Source organism: Stegostoma tigrinum, chromosome 18 (genome assembly GCF_030684315.1).
Source record: "Stegostoma tigrinum isolate sSteTig4 chromosome 18, sSteTig4.hap1, whole genome shotgun sequence".
In the NCBI taxonomy this organism is placed as follows: domain Eukaryota; kingdom Metazoa; phylum Chordata; class Chondrichthyes; order Orectolobiformes; family Stegostomatidae; genus Stegostoma; species Stegostoma tigrinum.
In genome coordinates this window covers 33705980-33724978 of record NC_081371.1, presented here as the reverse complement: position 1 = coordinate 33724978, position 18999 = coordinate 33705980, and the positions used below count along the sequence as shown (strand labels likewise).

At 37.5% G+C, this 18999-nt stretch overlaps 1 long non-coding RNA gene across 1 annotated transcript; it reads left to right on the top strand.

Annotated features, from left to right (window-relative positions):
* Positions 1–986: 986 nt before the first annotated feature.
* On the top strand, positions 987–13195 carry LOC125461010 (uncharacterized). Its single transcript, XR_007249374.2, has 4 exons — positions 987–1032; positions 7598–7643; positions 10803–10960; positions 13119–13195. It is a non-coding gene; the product is annotated as an uncharacterized LOC125461010 (long non-coding RNA).
* Positions 13196–18999: the final 5804 nt, after the last annotated feature.

The window sequence follows — 18999 nt, the reverse complement described above, 5'->3', positions numbered from 1 at the left end:
TGAACTTTTTACGGTATCATTGAATTGTATAGCATTAGAGGAACCCATACAGTCCAGTCCACTTGTTTCAGCTATCCACCTAATCACATTTCCATGCCCTTTCATGGTCTTGCATATTTTCCCTTTTCAAATAATTGTCTATTTTCTTTTTTTATTATAGAAAATCTCACTTGCTCAGTAACCTTCAATCCGTAGTACTTATGAAACCGTTTCATGGTTGCTAATTCGCAATCAAAAATAATAAAATTTCACAATATTTGTACGGACCATTATATCCCACCAGTCACTTTTAAGTGCCACTGAAAATCGCAAGTTTAAATTTACAAAATAACCTGGCTCAATAATAAATGAAGTAATCTTGTGTTGCCATGGAAACTGTAATTTCATGCTTTTTTGAAAACATGACACGAGTTTAAATGAGAAAACTATCATAGCAGTTCTTTACCCAGTTACTGTTAATACTGACATTCGTCATTTGCATTATAGCAATGACTGCAAAACTAATGATTTATCCTTTGTTGTGTTAACGAAATTTACAATGCCTTTCTTACACCCCCTGCATACATAATTTAAAGCTAGTGAAAATTATGCTGTCCCAAGACGTTGTAACTTGAATTACAAAAGACTATTCACGCTTTAAGATTGTAGTGAACTGCCCAGTTAACAACCTAAATAAGAAAAAAAACGTCATTCTGAAGCTGCAATGACCAGAATGAAAATGTACAAACAATAAATAATTTAAAATGTTGCAACACAAACACATTAATCCCTTAGGGCCACTACCACATTTGTAATGAATGTCAATTTTGACACTTTAACTTCCCAATTGAGAATCCCAGATACAGTTCAATGGACTGTCAGTAAACGGTGCAATTTTCTCATACTCTGCAACCAGTAGCAGTATGATGCATTCACCACTAGGCGCCTCTCTTGTTACATGCATTTTTGTTTGCTTAATTTTCTTTGCTTATTGTCGTACTAAGAAACATGAAACACTGCTGGTGCTTCCATTTGCGATTGTTCTGTCTTCACGTAAGTTGAATATTCCTTGATATTTACACAAAGCTTTCATGTTGTATTCTCACTTCTCACTATTACAACAAAGAGCAGGATTTAAGCTCAACTTGAAAATGACTAATGTTACCTACTCCATTATCTCAATGTTATTTTTCTCCCCCACTTCGATTTATCCTTAGTTTGAGAGATCAAGATGGCTGGATTATGGACTCCTCACCAGAATTAGTGGTTAGACTGTACCTCGTCCAAGGTGCTGCATAGTTATTGAATCACAATGGTTTCACTCTGATCTCTAAGTCCCAGGTTTGTCGATTTAAACACTCATCCTCAACTTTGATTGTTAAAAAAAAGCAAATCTGGCACCCCCAGCGCAAAACTAAAGAAGGTCTACGCTATTGGAGGTGCTAACTTTAGGTAGGGTGAATTATGCTGAGGGTCCATCTGCGTCTCTGGATATATAAAATATTCTTGTTGCAATAATTTTTGTGAAGTGACCGATGGCCAATATTTATCCCTCAAAAATCAGATTATCAGATAAGTGTCACATTGCAGTCTGTGGGACCTTGCTGTATAAAAATTGACTGATACACCACAACAGTGACTTTACTTCACAAATATTTAATTGGTTACTAAATGTATCAGTATGTTGTGTGGCAAGCGTTGCATAAATACATATATTGTTATCTTTAATGAGGGTCAAAAAATCAAGATTTAGATTGCTTTGGATTTTAGATCCTGATTTGATTGGTGAGACATTCTGTTTTTCTTTTAGCTGTCTCATTACCATCTCCTTTTGCCTTTTACCATCATCCCTTTACACTAATAATTTCAACTGTCTTTCACCCTATCACAGATCTTTTTGTTATTTCTACCTCAGCATTTCCTCCCACCAATGCCCTTTTCCCAGCCTCTGTACTTGCCAAATATCTTTTTTCTATTTATGCTGAGACTTCATCAATAGGAGCCAATATGCAGATAATACTTTGCATTCAGAAGTCAGGACTATTTCCTGGTCCCAACATCACACATGTCTACTGAGCAGTCTGTAATGTGATCTTTTGTTAATTACTTCCATAGCTCAGGTCCATTTACGGGTTCCTGAGCTGGCAGGCCCAATCAGATGGTCAGCAGGCCCCTAGGAGGAAAGTGCTGTTGAAACTGGCAGGAGGAACATGTACATGTCAAGGTGTTCTAGGAAGTGAGGTGAAAATATTGAAAGTGAAGGAGCTCAAAGCTGGAAAGCTCTTCAGAATGGAGACAGTATCCCTCTGGAAGATTTATTTCAACCATAAGTGCAGCCTTTCATCTCAACAGCCCAACATTTGGAGGTAAAGTCTTCAATGTGATGGCCCCTCAGCCTGTTGAGGGAGACCTCCTCCAGAGAGTTGCAAGGCTTCAAACTGATTGTGGTGCACTTTCAAACCAGCAAGGTTCCAGTGGCATTGTCATCATCACCCATTAATTATCTCATTGGCTTTACCCAGCCCTGCCAGGCAGTAAGCCCTTGTCATTCAACTACGTCTAGCAAAGTCACTGGGAGCTGGGAACATGGGACAGTGACCAGATACACCAATTCTGATTTTGTTCCCCCAACTCACTTCAAACTTAACACACAATATCTTTCAAAATGAAGGATGTGTTTGATTCTGAATTCTGACCATGTCTAACTTCTAGAGAGGTTTTCATGTTGGTCAGTGAACTCACATCAAGGAGATCACACTAGCACCTTCTAAAACACTCCCAGTAGAATTTTACAACTTGAAAGGACTTTAAAAACAGTCTTGAAAAACATTAAACACTGGTAAAATGATCGCAACCTAAAAAAATCAACAAGCAATTCATTAGAACTTTTGTACAGTCCCTTTAATGATGTTGGTTGGGGGTTCTTTCCTGTTCTTTAGCATGTATTCGGCTTTGTGGGGTTAACAAGGAACATTATCTGTAGCAGCGAGCTTTAAAATGCTAGCGCAGACACTAAAACAGCATTGCATTTTGATTGGCATCATTAAATGTCTACCTTGCATTGTTCTGATGGACATTAGTTGTGTAAGAGCAAGTCTGATGTGATTTGCAGCAGAATACATGTATATATTGGATGCTATTTTGGTCTTTAATAGCACCCAAGAAACAGCTACTAAGTCCAATTCTGTGCCCATTGGCTCCTTAAAGCCATCACGTTACTACTTGACCAGGTCAAGTGATTACTGAAACAAATGAAGCTATTCTTGTTTCCTAAGTCAAATCTGTCAAATAAACTGCTGCTAGCTTTTAAAAATTACAAGCATACCAATGTAAGCAACATAAGATTTGTTTAATTATGCTCTTTCTGATTAATGGAAACAAATCTCTTTAAAATTTTTGTGATTAGCATTTTAATGTTTGTGATATTTTTCAATCGCAGAACCACTGAGGCATTTTTGCTTTTCTGACATGCAAGAGACACAGCTTCAACCAAATATGATTGCATGAAGCACAGGAAAATATTTTTTAATAACTGTCCTTTAAAAATGTCATCCTAAAAATAATATGTAGCTATCATGAGGTTAATTGAAAAAATTGTAGTTTCATAATGTGCATACAATTACTTGGTCTGGTATCTTCTGACTTGCTTTCCACCAGCCTTCTTCATCCAACTTGAAGTCTGATCAAAAAGCTTTCCTTGGTTGCCTTTATCTAGTTCATCCAAGACCATTTCTGACTCTACAATGGCTTTAACTGCCCATTCCATGACCACCAAAAACTTTCAATTGCTATCCCTAACTGTTAGATAACAAATTACGGGGCTCAGTGGTTACCATTGCTGGCTCACACCAGGGACCTGGGTTTGATTCCACCCTCGGACAACTGTCTGTGTGGAGTTTGCACATTCTCCCTGTATCTGTGTGGGTCTGTTTTCTCTGGGTGGTCCAGTTTCCTCCTGCAGTCCAAAGATGTGCAGGCTAGATGGATTGGCCATGCTAAATTGCCCATAGTGTTCAAGGATGTGTAGATTAGGCGGATGGGTCTGGGTGGGATGCTCTGAGGGTTGGTATGGACTTGTTGGGCTGAAGGGCCTGTTTCCATACTGTAAGGATTCTGTGATGACATCAATAAATGGGATCAAGTAAAAGCTTTATCAATTTCAATCTTATAAATGGACGAGCTTGAAAAAGTAAAGCAAACAGAGAAAATTCACATTTTATGGTCTTTCAGTTGAAAAGAAGTGACTTGCACCTTGACTACAGGAAGAAGCATGGTTAAAATTCTATCAACAGCTGTTGCTCTCTCTCAGAGTCAGTCAGAAGGATTTGGGCAGGAAGATTGAAAACAAGAACTGCTATGCCAAGCAGAAAAGAAAAATACTAATTTTAGTTGATCACCAAGTGGGATGTTGCTGGGGACAGTTTCCTTTTTCGAAGAGACAAACTGTGAAGACATAAGTACCAAGGAAGTACCAGAGATACCATGTGACTTAGTTTATTCTCAAAAGATTGAGTGAAAGGACTTTCTTTTGAAAGGACACAGGAATATTGTCCATGGGGCAGGGCGAAGAGATTCTATTAAAACCAGTATGAGTTTGGGACTTTAAATGTAATGCTGAGAGGTGCCGGTGTAATGTCTAAATGTGGCGTGGCATTTTCAGTTTTGTTTAAAAATTCAGGGGGAGTAACTTTTCTGTAATGTAGAATGTGTTTGTTGCTTACTAAGTAATGCTTCATTCATCTAACAGTAAAAGTTTAAAACGTGAAATCTTTTCTTGCGATTCTCATCACTGGGAAACTCATACATAAAGTAATCCAGCACAGAAACAGACCCTTTGATATAACCAGCCCATGCTGAACATAAACCCGAGCTAAATTAGTCCCACCTGCCTGCTCCTGGCCCATATCCCTCCAAAGCTTTCCTATTCATGTATCTATCCAGATTTCTTTTAAAAGATGTAATTGTCTCTGCATCCACTTTGGAAAAGTTATCATTTTCTATGGGCGTCATATCACAGAATAGATGTTTTCAGGATTGATGGTGCATTTCTGTTTCTCTGGTTGCATCATAGAATCCCTATAGTACAGATAAAGGCTATTCAACCCATTGGGTCTGCACTGACCCTCCAAAGAGCATCCCACCCCTGCTTTCTGCCATTGCTTTATTGCTATAGTAACATAGAAATCACCTTTGTGATCTAGGAGAAACCTTAGTGCCGTGAGAATATTTATATCACCATTACCAGAAGGTTCACATCTTTTCTGTCCGTCTCTCCCTTAACTGTCCACAACTTAACTGACCTCTCCCACAAAGTTTAGCTTACTATCAAGAACCACGTGGCCCGAGGCCTGGAAGTAAACAACTCCCAACCAACCCGTGAACCTACCTCCTGCCCCTCTGCCTGGTGCCAAAAGCCCAGTATCTGTCGTACAGATCTTTCCTTTAGTTTTAGGCAGAATGTAGTGTTCATTTGTCCTGGGAGTATAACCTCCCAGGGCTTATATTGCCGACAACCAAGTAGTATCCTATTTACTTTGGTGTCACACTGATTATATAGCTCCTTAGTTTCACTGCACTGTCCTCTTACTTTCAACACTTCATCACTTCAAATATCCAGAAGCTCTTAAATGAAAATGTTGCAAATACTGATGAGCCGAGGACTTCTACCATCTCCCAAGGGCTTATTTACAATGTGCATGTGAATTTGACTTGCATTTTTTTTTCGCTGTAGCTTTTTGGCAGCCAGTCATGTTACATATTGGAAAATTAATTGCAACTCTTTATGACATTTACAATCAGCATTAACTTTGCTTCCTAAGCTTTGAGCAATTATCAAGCTTCCTATTAAGTGTTTTTTGCTTTGTATTTTTGCATTTACACAGTTAGGTTACCATATCTGTATAAAGTGACTTTTGCTTAGAAGAAAAGCAACATCCAATTAGAATAAAGAGCACTATCACTCAACATGACATGACACTCAGAAAATGCTAGGAACAGCAGAAGCAGCAGAATTGAACTGTTCCGTTCTGCAGAGGAGTACAGAGCAATGAAACAGTGAATAATCACTAGATACCATAAAGGGGATTTAAACCTATGGATTGCACCAGGAACAAATCCACTGAGCAGTTTACTAACTTAATATGCTGTGGCTTTCTGCACTTAATTAATAATTATGTCAAATAGAATTTCCTTTCAGGAAAGGTTTGTAAATTTCCATACCTTTCTAGTTCATTCAAAGTCCTAAAAGTAAATTCAGTTATAACAACTGAATACTGCTACTAGTTGTGATCTCATAGGTAATTTTCCAAAAATAAACTGTAATTGATCTTGTGACACCATATTGTGTTATGAATTGCATTATTTTTCAAACAAAACCTCTTAAAGAATCTATCAAGAACTTATCCACAGGAAGGTTAAGCATGTTAAGAAAGTAACTTGCTGTTTTGAATTATAAGTTACTGCTGTTAGTTTTTCTAGTTTTAGATTTGACAGGTATAATGGTGAAGAAAGTATCATTTAATATTAATCATTTTAAGATAGAAGGCAGAGACTTAAAAATTGTCGTGCAGTCCGTAAAAATATAAAATTTGTATTTTTTGACAACTGAACCAGAATGAAGTACAGATACATAAAGTTATGATTTATAAAGCCGTTAGGCCTTCCTCAATTTTCAAATTTCATCATCAGTTGTTCACTTTATTTACTTCCTGCTTACTTCATCTCTCTCTTTATCATTTCTCAGGCCATGAGGCCAAAGCTGAAATCCAGCAAGTTGATTCTAAAATCTGTAAATGCATGGAAATCAGTTGCTAATTTCTTGTGAGGAAATCTCAACCACTGAGATAACCTTAGAATATCTTATCTACATTTGTTGTAATGAGAAATAATCAGGAAAAATGTCAAAATTTGTTACAATTATCCAAGCTTTATTACTCTGAGTAAAATGTGGCTACGATATTCAGGATGTTAAAATAATACACAAAGCACAGAACTGCATAGTAATTAACTTAGATGTTGGGGAAAAACTTCAAGAATGCAAACAATGTTTATTTAAGTGCTAGGTATAGGCTTCAGGGAAAATGCATCAGTGATCTAGAATCGGAAAGAAAATTCATACAATTAATAACTAAATGCAGGTTACACCTAGCAACAAGTGGTTTACATATGGTCATGTCTTCAGAAGGTAGTTGTAAGATTCTGTATCTCAAAGTTTTGCAAGCGATAAAGGCAAATTGAATTAATCACCAGTTGATTCACTTTAAATTTAACTTCATAATAGAAACCAAAAAATGGTGATGATAGATGGACAGGGCACAAGACTGATGGAGTCCTGCAGGGATACGTTCCCTGCCTTCTATGTTCATAAATGAAATGGCTAAGCGTGCTTACAATAATATTAAGTTTCCTAGTTCTGTACTTTGTTATGGCCTATGAAGGAGGCTTACTCAGTGACAGACATCAAATGTTTGTATGCACAGTTATAGATAGGGATTTGTTTCAAAACTGTTGAGAAGCATTGTTAATATTACCTCTGGTGATAGAACTGTGTTTCTCTTTCTGTCTCCCCTTCTCTGTCTCTCTCTGTCCCCACCCCTCCCTCTTTCTGTCCGTTTTGCAGCCAATAAGCAGAAATGAAAAGAGAATGCAAGAAACCAGAATACTGGGTAAGCAGGTAGGGAAGGAACAAAGGGATAACAGAAATCAACTGGAGGGGAAAAAGGAAAAACAGTGAGGGAATAGAATATTAACATAATTATTAAAATCCATTTGAATCACAATTTTCTCTTAACAGCCTAAACTTCTTCTGTCCAAATAGATCTACAGCTTGTAACTGGCCAGATGTGTGATTTATTTCCCATAATGAATTACACCAGTAGGAGAAAAAATATTCAGAACCAACCTTTAAAAATAAGAATATAATTTCTTATATAAATCCCGGATGAAATCATCAGGTCAAATCTCTTATTGATACCAACACGAAACAGTATGTTTGTGTGTGAGTTGGGTAGAGAACTGTATTATTGGGATCCTTACCTCTCCAAGTTTGAGTGCACCTTTTGGAATTAAAGCTTGATTATAATGTGCAAGTCCAAAACAAAAGGAAGCATTCAATTATAAAACGAAAGGGCAGTTAAGGTTCAGCTCTGAAAAAATGGGCTGCATAAGATAAAATTGTAGGGTTCTGGATACATGCACCTTTTGTTTTGCAATGTTGTTTTAAGTTTTGCTTATTACAATGTTCCATTCTCTGTTTTTGTAAATCTGCTTCGAATCTATGTGGGAAAGCCCAAGGACAAACATGTTGATCAGTTATGCCTAACTAGGTGTTTAGAGACGGAGCCATGCTGGAATCTCACCTGCTCGAAGCCACAATTATTCAAAGTCTTCTCTTACACTAAAGATCACTGTTCATTTTGTTCTGCTATCTGTCATGGCTGTCCCTGCAGGGAAATAACTTTTCTCAAAAGTGGCACCTATGACATGGATATGCTGTTTCATCAATCCACCTGTATCATCAGTAAGGAGTTAAACAGCTATAGAGTCATAGAGTTATACAGCACAGAAACAGACTCTTCAGCCCAGCTCATCCAGATATCCTAAGCTGATCTAGTCCCATCTTCCAGCATTTTGCCCATATTCCTATAAACCCTTTACATTCATGTACCCATTCAGGTGCCTTTAAACGTTGTAATTGTACCCGCCTCTACCACTTCCTCTGGCAGCTCACTCCATAAACAGGCCACCCTCAGAATGAAAAGGTTACCCCAGAGATCCTTTATAAATCTTTCCCCTTTCACCTTATACCTGTGCCCTCTAGTTTTGGGCACCCCTATCCTAGGAAAAAGACCTTGGTATTCACTCTACCCAAGCCCTTCTTGATTTTATAAACCAGTATAAGGTTACTTCTCAGCCTCCGACAATCTAGGGAAAGTAGGCCCAGCCTGTTCAGTCTCTCCCTCTGGCTCAAGCCCTCCAACCCTGGCAATATCCTTGTAAATCTTTTCTGAACCCCTTCAGGTTTAACAACATATTCCCAATAGTAGAGAGAATAGAATTGAACACTGTATTCTAAAAATGGCCTAACTGATGTCCTGTACAACCATGATGTGACATCCTAATGCTGTATGATAAATTCTGTTTAGCAGTTTATAGAGTCAAAATGTCAGAGTCATAGAGTTATACAGCACAGAAACAGAGCCTTCAGTCTAAACAGTCCATGCTGAATGTAATCTTAAATTAAACTAGTTCCACCTGCCTGCTCCTGGCCCATATTCTTCCTAGCCTTTCGTATTCATGTACTTATCCAAATGTCTTTTAAATGTTGTAATTGTACCCATATCCACCACTTTCTCAGGAAGTGCATTCCACACATGAACCACCCGCTGTGTAAATAATTTGCTCCTCGTGTCTTTTTAAAATCTCTCTCCTTTCACCTTAAAAATGTGCCCCCTTGCCTTGTAATCTTCCATCCTAGGGCAAAGACAACTGCCATTAACTCCATATCTATACCCTTCATTATTTTATAAACTTCTATCATGTCACCTGTCAACCTTCTAAGCTCCAGTGAAAAAAAGTCCCAGACTATACAGCCCTTCTTTGCAACTCAAACCTTCCATAGCCGGCAACATCCCAGTAAATCTCTTCTGAACTCTCTCCAGCTTAATAATATCTGTCCTATAACTGAGTGACCAGAACTGGACACTGTATTTCAAAAATGATCTAACCAATGTCCTGTACAGTCACAACATGACATCCCAACTCCTACTCTCAAAGCACTGACCAATAAAGGCAAGTGTACCAAGCTCTTTCTTCACTACCCTAAGCCAGGCTAAAGGACAGGGGCAGGGTTCCTGCAGTGTTGGGTGCAGGATAGTTGGGTGTAAGGGCAGAGGGTGAGTTTGACTTTGATGAAGTCACATCCCCTAGGAAGCTCCTGCCAAATTCCACAAGCTGTGTATCCATGTTACAGGGCAGCCTTGAAGATGCACAGTAGACCTGTACACATCCTATTAAGCCCCTTAAATCCTAATAGAGTTAGTGCTAAAGGGCTTTAGGTGGTTCATTGACAAGCCTATTTGCATGTCACTGCCAAAAGGTATGATTCCCATTTTGGTAAACTTGCTGCTGCCAGTTAAATTAGGGACAGTATTCAAGATGCTGGAAATCAGATATGACTCTCCCAGTTTGCCTGCCGTCATGTCTGCTGCAAAAGTTACCAATAAATCCTCATGAGTGAATGTAAAGCGAAAAGATATATTAACTTCTATATATTGATACATTGTTATATTTGCAGATCATCTTCAGTGCTTCATCATTCGCAATTTACTTTCATCAAACATAGTCATTTTCCTTTTCTCGTAGGTAAAGGTTTGCCTGGAATTTGGCTTGAACAAACAACTTTCAGTTCTGAGGGAAGCACAATACCATAATTAGTAGTAAAGATGAATGAAATTAAAACAGTTACCAAAAGAATGTGAGAGTGATTTTAGAACTCATTTTTAAACTTCCCAGTAACTGTGCTGGAAACAAAATCCAAAACAGTTTTTAAAAACTCTTGAAAATGAAGCAATGTAGTCTGGAGAAAGGGAGAAGTAACATTCATATGTTTACTTCATTACGGTTCATCAACTGTACTAGATGGTAGTATAAATCTGAGGGACAATGCAAGTTTAAACTTGGTAATAGAAGTTCAAATACATTCATCAAGTGATTAGCTGTGTGGATATTTACTCTTCTATCTCTTACACATTAAAGTTTATTGAATTGTGCTACAGACAAATAGAAACTTTTCTCCTTTATTCTCACCTCTTTATTTTTTCAAGAAATTATGAGGTGAATTTTGCCAGCTTCTGAACAATGTGAGCATGGATGAGTCTAAAGAAAAAAATATGGAGAGATCAGAAAACTGAGATTGAGAACATTGAGAAGAAAGGCTCAATTTTGCACCCAGTGTTGGACTGTTGAGACAAGATTTTCATTGGTGAGCAGTGAAAAGCTTAGTTATTTGTATTAAAAACTAACTTTACCTATTCACTTTTCAGTTACATGTTGTTTGCTATCCCCCAGCTGACGTTTTGGGCATAGACCCTACTTCAGAAATCCATTTCTGAAATTCATTTCTGAAGAAGGGTCCAGGCCCAAAACGTTGGCTTTCCTGCTCCTATGATGCTGCTTGGCCTGCTGTGTTCATCCAGCTCTACACCTTGTTATCTCAGATTCTCCAGCATCTGCAGTTCCTCCTATCTTTGTCTATGGAGTTTGGCCGTGGACATGCACTAGCCTTGTTGCTTTATCGTAGAACTGCTGCAATTCACTTAGAATACTGTCTAATACTGCACTTGACAGCACTTACATGTTGCACTGTAATACTGCTGCCAGGTCACTTGAAAACACTGAGAGGCAACTTCACAGATTAGAGCAAGGTGTATTGCACCAGTTTTCAGTTGCTCTCTAAGCAGTCATTCACTTTGCACCTACTTAATTTTGTTAGTACCTATACCTGCCTTGCCTTTATGTGCCTTGCCCTCTCATTGAGAACTTGCAGCCTCACTGAGCTACTGTCTTGACTTACTAATTAGTGTGGACACAAAGTGGGACAGTTTGTCATGTTTGCCACAATGATCAGTGAAGGGATGAACATGTTACTGTATGGCACTAGCTTATGTTAATGTCACACCTACAGAATGTATCTGCAACTTCTGTTGCAAACATGAAGGATATGATTCAAACAATTGGCCATAGAACATAGAACAATACAGCGCAGAACAGGCCCTTCGGCCCTCGATGTTGCGCTGACCTGTGAACTAATCTAAGCCCTTCCCCCTACACTATACCATCATTATCCATATGCTTATCCATAAAAGGCTGCCAATCATCAAAGATCCATCGCACCCTGGTAACACTGTCCTATAACCTCTTCCATCAGGTAAAAGGTACAGAAACTTGAACACATGCACCAGCAGGTTCTGGAACAGCTTCTTCCAGGTCGTTATTAGACTGATGAATGGAGTCTCTAACTGCAAATAAAGCTGATCTTGATAATATTGATCTTGCCTAGAGCATACCCTGTGCAATGTAACCCATATGCTGTAAGTTTTTTTTCACCCTGTGGTCTATATGTACTTGCTTACTATGATTTGTCCACATTGCTCGTAAACTGAGCTTTTCATGTCTCAAAGTCTAAAGGAAGTAGTCATCATTCAAGTCAAGGGGACTGGCCTCAGTATGAGGATACCAGCGCTGTAGGTTAAGGGCATCATCTGATACCAGTCCAGGGACTTGGGCACAGTTAGTTGGCTGCTTGTTGTGTTCAGGGTCCTGGGTTCTGTGTCTATTCAGTCAAGGCATTAGCAAGATCTCAGAGCCAAAAACAATTGCTTGATAAACTCAGAGATAATGTGAACTACAGATGCTAGAGAATCCAAGGTAACAAAGTGTGAAGCTGAATGAACACAGCTGGACAAGTAGCCCTCTCTGATGAAGGGTCTAGGCCCGAAACGTCAGCTTTTGTGCTCCTGAGATGCTGCTTGGCCTGCTGTGTTCATCCAGCTTCACACTTTGTTATCTGGTTTGCTTGCTAAACTCAGCAGGTCTGGGAGCATCAGTGGAGAGAAAGCAGAGTTAACATTTTGAGCCCAATGACCCTTCTACAGAACTGATGGTAGTCAGGAAAAGGTTGGTATTTATGCAGGTAGGTTACATTCTCCAAGTCTTACAGCAAGGTTTAAGAATAACAAGTTTTCTAAAGAGTCATACTACAGTCTATTTTTGAATTGAATAAATATTTTAGAGTTAGAATCTGGAGGATAGGTAATCACGGAATACAAGACCCCTGTGATTCACATTGCCATAGCGATAAACTTTGTGAGAGGGAAAGAGTTCACAGCAAGGCATTGAGGAATCATCTTACAAGGTTTTCCAAAGACACCCTTGAACCACACACATGAGTATTCTGCATAATTTGACAAAGTGAGAGACAGACTGCAATGAGATAGAAGCAGCTAGTCATTATCATTCACTAAGCCCAGTACAGTCGAAAGCTCACCCTCAAACTGATGAGACCAATTTTGTTTGTTTCACTAGCTTTGTGTAAAAGGAAAACTCTCCAGGGTAACTGTTACCAATAATGTTTGTTTTAGGGTTACAAATTCGATGGCTGGAAAAGAATAATTGAAGCAAATGGCAGCTTTGTACTGATTCCCGGAGAATGCAATGTCCATTAAAGTGTATACATAAAGGTAGATTTCTGGGCCTTTAAATGGGAGAAGAGTGTATGTTGCCAATTGAACAATGTTTAAATAATGTTCCTTTAGTGGTTTGTTACACTAATTATCTTTAAAGTTTCAAATCCTGTCATGTGATCTTGCAGTCAGTCACTGGGAATTCATTTTTTAAAAATTATCAATCTTGTTTAGATTGTAACAACTCATACTTTTATAGAAAAAGCCACATTATTTAATACATTAATATTTCCTCATTAGTTTTGTAGTATTTCTGCAATTTTATAACATTCCTCTTCGCGTTTATTTTAATTTTTAGAATAACATTTCATCATGTTCCATTTCCTTTAATTCTTCCTTAAATCACAATTCCAAAAGAAAGTGAATTTTGTGCTCATCGTGTTTCGTCATATTGCTAGAGGAAATGGAACCCCCTTTGTCATTATCAAATCCAGAGTACTTCTTCTTCTGGTCTAAGCAGCAATTTGCTTCACTGATAGAATATACAATAGTCAACACCAGATTCTATTGCATTGTGTCTATTGCATTCACATCCATTAGAAACTGGACTAAGGCTGAAATTGATTAATTGATTAAGTGTGGTTGGTTTGAACCATTCTGTCAGTTTAAGAGCTTAAGCCACTTCAAGAATGTAAGTAATCAAGCTACTGACCTAGGCCGGATAGTGGATGTTGAAATCTCTCCCCCAGTGTATATTTTCTGCCCTTGCTACACTCAACCCTTTTTCTAAGAGGTATTCTATGTGATTCATCAGCTGAGGGAGGTGGGTGGTTATGAGCAGAAAATTTTGCTGAACATGTTTGAATCATCACAGGTCAGGGTTAATGTTAGACTCCTAGGTACATTCCAGGCTGCCTGTTCATCACAGTGTCACCACTGTTGGTGGATTTTCCAGAGGGATTGGGCATACCCAAAAACAATGACAGAAAGGTCCTGGACTTTTTCTCTACCGTTTGATTCTGTGTGCATGACAGACAGTTGCTTGGCTAGATTGGGATATTTCTCCCAACTTTGGTGTAAGGCATATGAGAGAGCAGAAAAGAGTTGACCACATTACTGTGGGTCTCCTCTCAAATGTAGACCAGACTGGTCAAGAACAGCAGATTTCGATCCTCAACGTAATTGAACAAGATGGGTGTTAATAACAATCCAGTGATTTTGTGGCCATCAATACTGATACTAGCTTTTTATTCCAGATTTTATTTAAGTGGACTTAATTCCATTGCTGTCATGGTGAGATTTAAGCTCTTGTTACTAAATCATTAGTTCAGGATTCTGGATTACTAGTCCAGTAACATACCCATTATGCCACTGTTCTAGCATTAAATTTAACTCTTTTACATACAGCTAATAGAAATATGTTGAGAACATTTGATTCACTCACTGTCAAATATACAAAGTCCACTAATATTTCTGCTTCTCTAGCAGATGCAATAACAGGGCAGGAGATTCTTTACAGTAGACTCCATCAAAGTTTGCAGTGAGATCTTAGAGTTGACCATGAATGAATGGCCTCTGATTCAATAGAAATAAAATGCTATTGGTATAGTTGGTGTTGTTGTCATCCTTTGAGAAGGTAATAGCAATATAATTGCTAATATTTTAGAGTAACTCATCTCCTATAATGTAGTCATTGGTACTAATTCTTAACCCAAAGCAAATTAGTTGAATGTAGATAATCACTGTAAATTAGATATATTAACAACAGACAGAAAATAACAATGCACTTAGAAGAAATCCATTATAGTTTAGGATTAGTGGGAATTATTTTTTGAAAGTGAACATACATTCATGATGTATTGCCGGGACTTCCCTTCAATTTTTTTGGCTTCCTCACATTTAGCTTTGGACTTATTAGGACTCAGCAATTAAAATAATCTCTTTTTATATTTTACTGGCAGATTAATGTCCTCAAAGACCTTGCTTTTTCTGTTAATCTGATGATCCTCTTAGGTAATGAGTCTTTCATGTTCACCTACGCATGATGCTTTGGCATATACAGCACAAACCCATCAAAATGAAACAGTTTCAAAGGCTAAATTTGAATACGGTTCCAGATATCTGCTAGAAATTACGTTAGAAAGTGGGTGGGGCCTCTGTTCTTGTGTGATAGCTTCGGAATTAAAAAAAAATTTAATGAGGGCCAAAATAAAATATTGCAAGCCTGAAGTTTATATGATTCTGGGTACATTTAAGTGTTCCATACCTGCATACTTGGAACCCATTCTGCGTTAAAATCCATCCCCAGGTTTGAAGCAGGCCTGCGAACTTCACAATCTGCGGTGCAAAGTTGGTCTACTGCCAGACTGATCAGAAGCCATTTTTTGCTTTCTTTTTAAATCAACCCCTGCCTGGTTTTGATGTGATCTTTGCTAACCAACAGAAAATTTCAGCAGGAATTGATTATTTTAAATAGCTCCCTTGCAATCGCTAAACAGATCAACCTTGCAGCAATCAATTGTGACCAGCGGGTGTGTTCCATAATGATTGTGTGACATATGTAGAGCTTGTCTACTTCACTTGCACTTAGTTGGAATGCAAGCTGCTGATCTTCTTGAAGGAGCTCTCCACTACCAATTACTGTTGAATGGCTCTGTTAAACATGAAACACCATGGGACACATTGGAGCTGAGTTAATTTCTCAATTGTCCAGCTTGTTTTTAAATTTAGGATCACTGAGAATCAAAATCCTGATATCTTCACCCGAAAGAAAAATATAGACTAGCTTGGACATTTTTGTGCTTTTTCTTTGCACATAGACTTGGCAGTATATTGTCTGTTAACTACTTGATCTCTTGTGATTGCAAATATGTAGTGCATATTTTGATATGAGAAATTATCATTACATCATCTGCATCAAATTCAACTTCATCGTTACAGAAATTGTTTAATCATTCCCCATCTAGAGATTGCCCACTATATATTTCCTAGCTCAGATATCATAGCATAAGTTCAGAAGATAAGCAAAAATAAATCCTAAAAATTTCAAGTTAAATATTAGTAACAAATCTGCTTGTGTAAAATTATGAAATGCCACAAGATGTTCTTGCTTCCTCATCTCTTTGGGATGGAGGTGTGGAGAAGGGTTCAGACAGCACCACAGAATAACCATTTTCATCCATACTAAAATAGTAACATCTACAACTTTCTCTCATCTTTCATCTCTGATTTATCATTAGTCATATGGATAATCATATTATTTACTGTTGTTCATTTCTTCCTGAAAACATACTCAGATTTTTGTTATATTCAGTGATAAACATTGTCATGAATCTACTCATGCAAGGTTTAGAACAATATCTAAAAAAAACCTCATAAAATATTGTGGGGCTCAAATGGACCAAGAATGTTATTGCAGGGGGATGCAATGGAAAACCTTTTCACGTTGACATTTTATTAAAAGCAGTACTATTAGTAACATATGAGGTTTATAAGCTCACTTAAATATAAACAAATGAACTTTATTCTGGAGTAGATGATGAATTGCAGCACTATGTTTTCACCAATGATTCTTTATTGCTGAAGTTTAATACAAACTACTTCAATTTTTTCAAAGCGTTTACACGCAGGTCATATAGACCCATCTTGTTTTGCCAGGTGGAATGTCTGGGGTCCACAAAGCCTTGATAAAATCCAGCTGCAACTGCCTGATACCAGTTTAGTCTGAAAAATCAGACTGTGCAAACAAATATGTCTTGGCCATAGATATTGCCACATCTGCCAACAATTAGTTATGTATCAAGTAAAAATAGGGACAGCAGAATAAAAAAATATCATATTTCAGTACAATCAAATAAACAAGGGTTCAGCAATAATTATTCATGAAATGTGTATGACTTGAGTTCATGTGGATGCAGGTCATTTTCGGTTCATTTTTAAAATAATCTGAAGTATTTTAGGTAGAAAGAATATTCCAGGGAACAATACCCAATAATCTGTCAGGTGGGCTCTTAACAAAACTGGGAATTAAGTCTAATAAAAATGCTGTCTGTGCGCCATCCATTCTCTCTGCCTGCAGAGAAGACTATAAAACAATTCTTCAGTTGGAGGGAAGGATGCTGAAGTGACTAGCTGTTCACTAAAATCTCCCAAATGGAAAACTCAGTGTTTAGGTTGGGTGGAAAAGTGTTTATTTTCTTTTAGGAATGGAGCTGTGAGCCTATCAGCTGCTGTACCCCTCACAACTCCATGCCCACCCATCTTACCTTACCTATGTGACACAATTGGAGAATGCAGTTTCACATCAATGTTGTTTGTATTTTCATGATGATGGTAAAATATAATTTTAATACATGAGACTTTCATGAACTAGAATGGCTTTAAAGAAAGGAGAAATACTGATATTAGGTGGTTGCAATAGTTACCTGACTAGGATGAGCTAAACTCATGAGTCCAGTGTAAGATAAACAAAGACAACTTGAGCCAGATTTAACAATTTATCGAAAGAAAGTTAAATGCAGTTAAGTGTGTAGAAACTTTCCTCTCCTACTTTTACATATTTTTGGAAGTTTCACATATTGGCATGAAACTTGTCAACATGAAAAGAACTATGATGCCAAATATGGGAATATGTAAGTGAACTATATTGCAGCAATATAAATTTTGAACAGAACAGGGGAGGAATATGGCTTTGAAAGACAGAATTGGATTACTCACTCTCTCTCCTTGCCTAATATCCTCAAATCATCAAAAAATAGCACCTGGTGATAAAACAAACTGAAGAAAACATATTTACCCAGAAGACGTTTACAGATTTTGTCTTTGCTGAAATCCAAAAGATCTATTAACCAATTGTAACCTCAGTTTAAAATCTGACAACTTAATGACTCGAGGACCATTACATTTAAAACTTCACATTCTTGACTTCTGTTTTATATTAGACACTCTTTCCTTTTTAAATTTGCTTTGATCTTGTGTTTATTATTTTTCTTGCAGATGATAAATAGTAAAATTATTTTTTTCTTTCACTGAAGAAAATCTTATAATTGATTCTCTAATTTTGACGAATATAACATTTAAATTGAAGTGTGGTGTTGCTGCTTGCAAAATAGAAATAAATTATTTTAGTGATTGAACGAAACGGTAATGGGGAGCTAATTCACCTGTCCTCATTTTGACACAACAATATACATAGCTTTAAAACTTAGTACTGATTTTGCAGGACACTGGAAAATATGGGAAATAAAAAGTTACCCTACTCAATGTTTTGTTACCTTTATGTATGTGTTCAGCTATTATTCAGTTCCTTCTATAATACTGCAATAACTGGTATGCTCAATCCTGAAATGTGGCAGCAGCTGACCTTCATCACCAATCCACATTTCCCATATGACATCCTATGACTGAATCAGAAAAGAATTGTTCTGTCAAATTATATATATGCTAGGAATTCTAGCAATCAAGATAAAATGCCTAACTATTTTCTAATCTTACTCTCACAAAATACGTTTTTCTTGTCACTGTTTTGCCCATATGATCCCTATTTCAACCCTGACTAACGGACCTTCATTGACAGTGACCCTTAATTTCCTGAGGCGTTCCACTTCCTCAGTGAATCCTGCACAATGCTCCTGTTTGTATTTGAATGTTATTATTACCACTTGGATTTATTCCAATTTGGAAACCCTACCTTGAATCTGGTTTGTAATTAATCAGACTTCATCTTACATTCCAGATCATATCACAGTACCTTTGTCCTCTGAAGTCAAGACAACATCTTGCGTCTCATGCCCATCAATGGACATCATATCAATTCTGTACCTGCATGTTGAACATGACA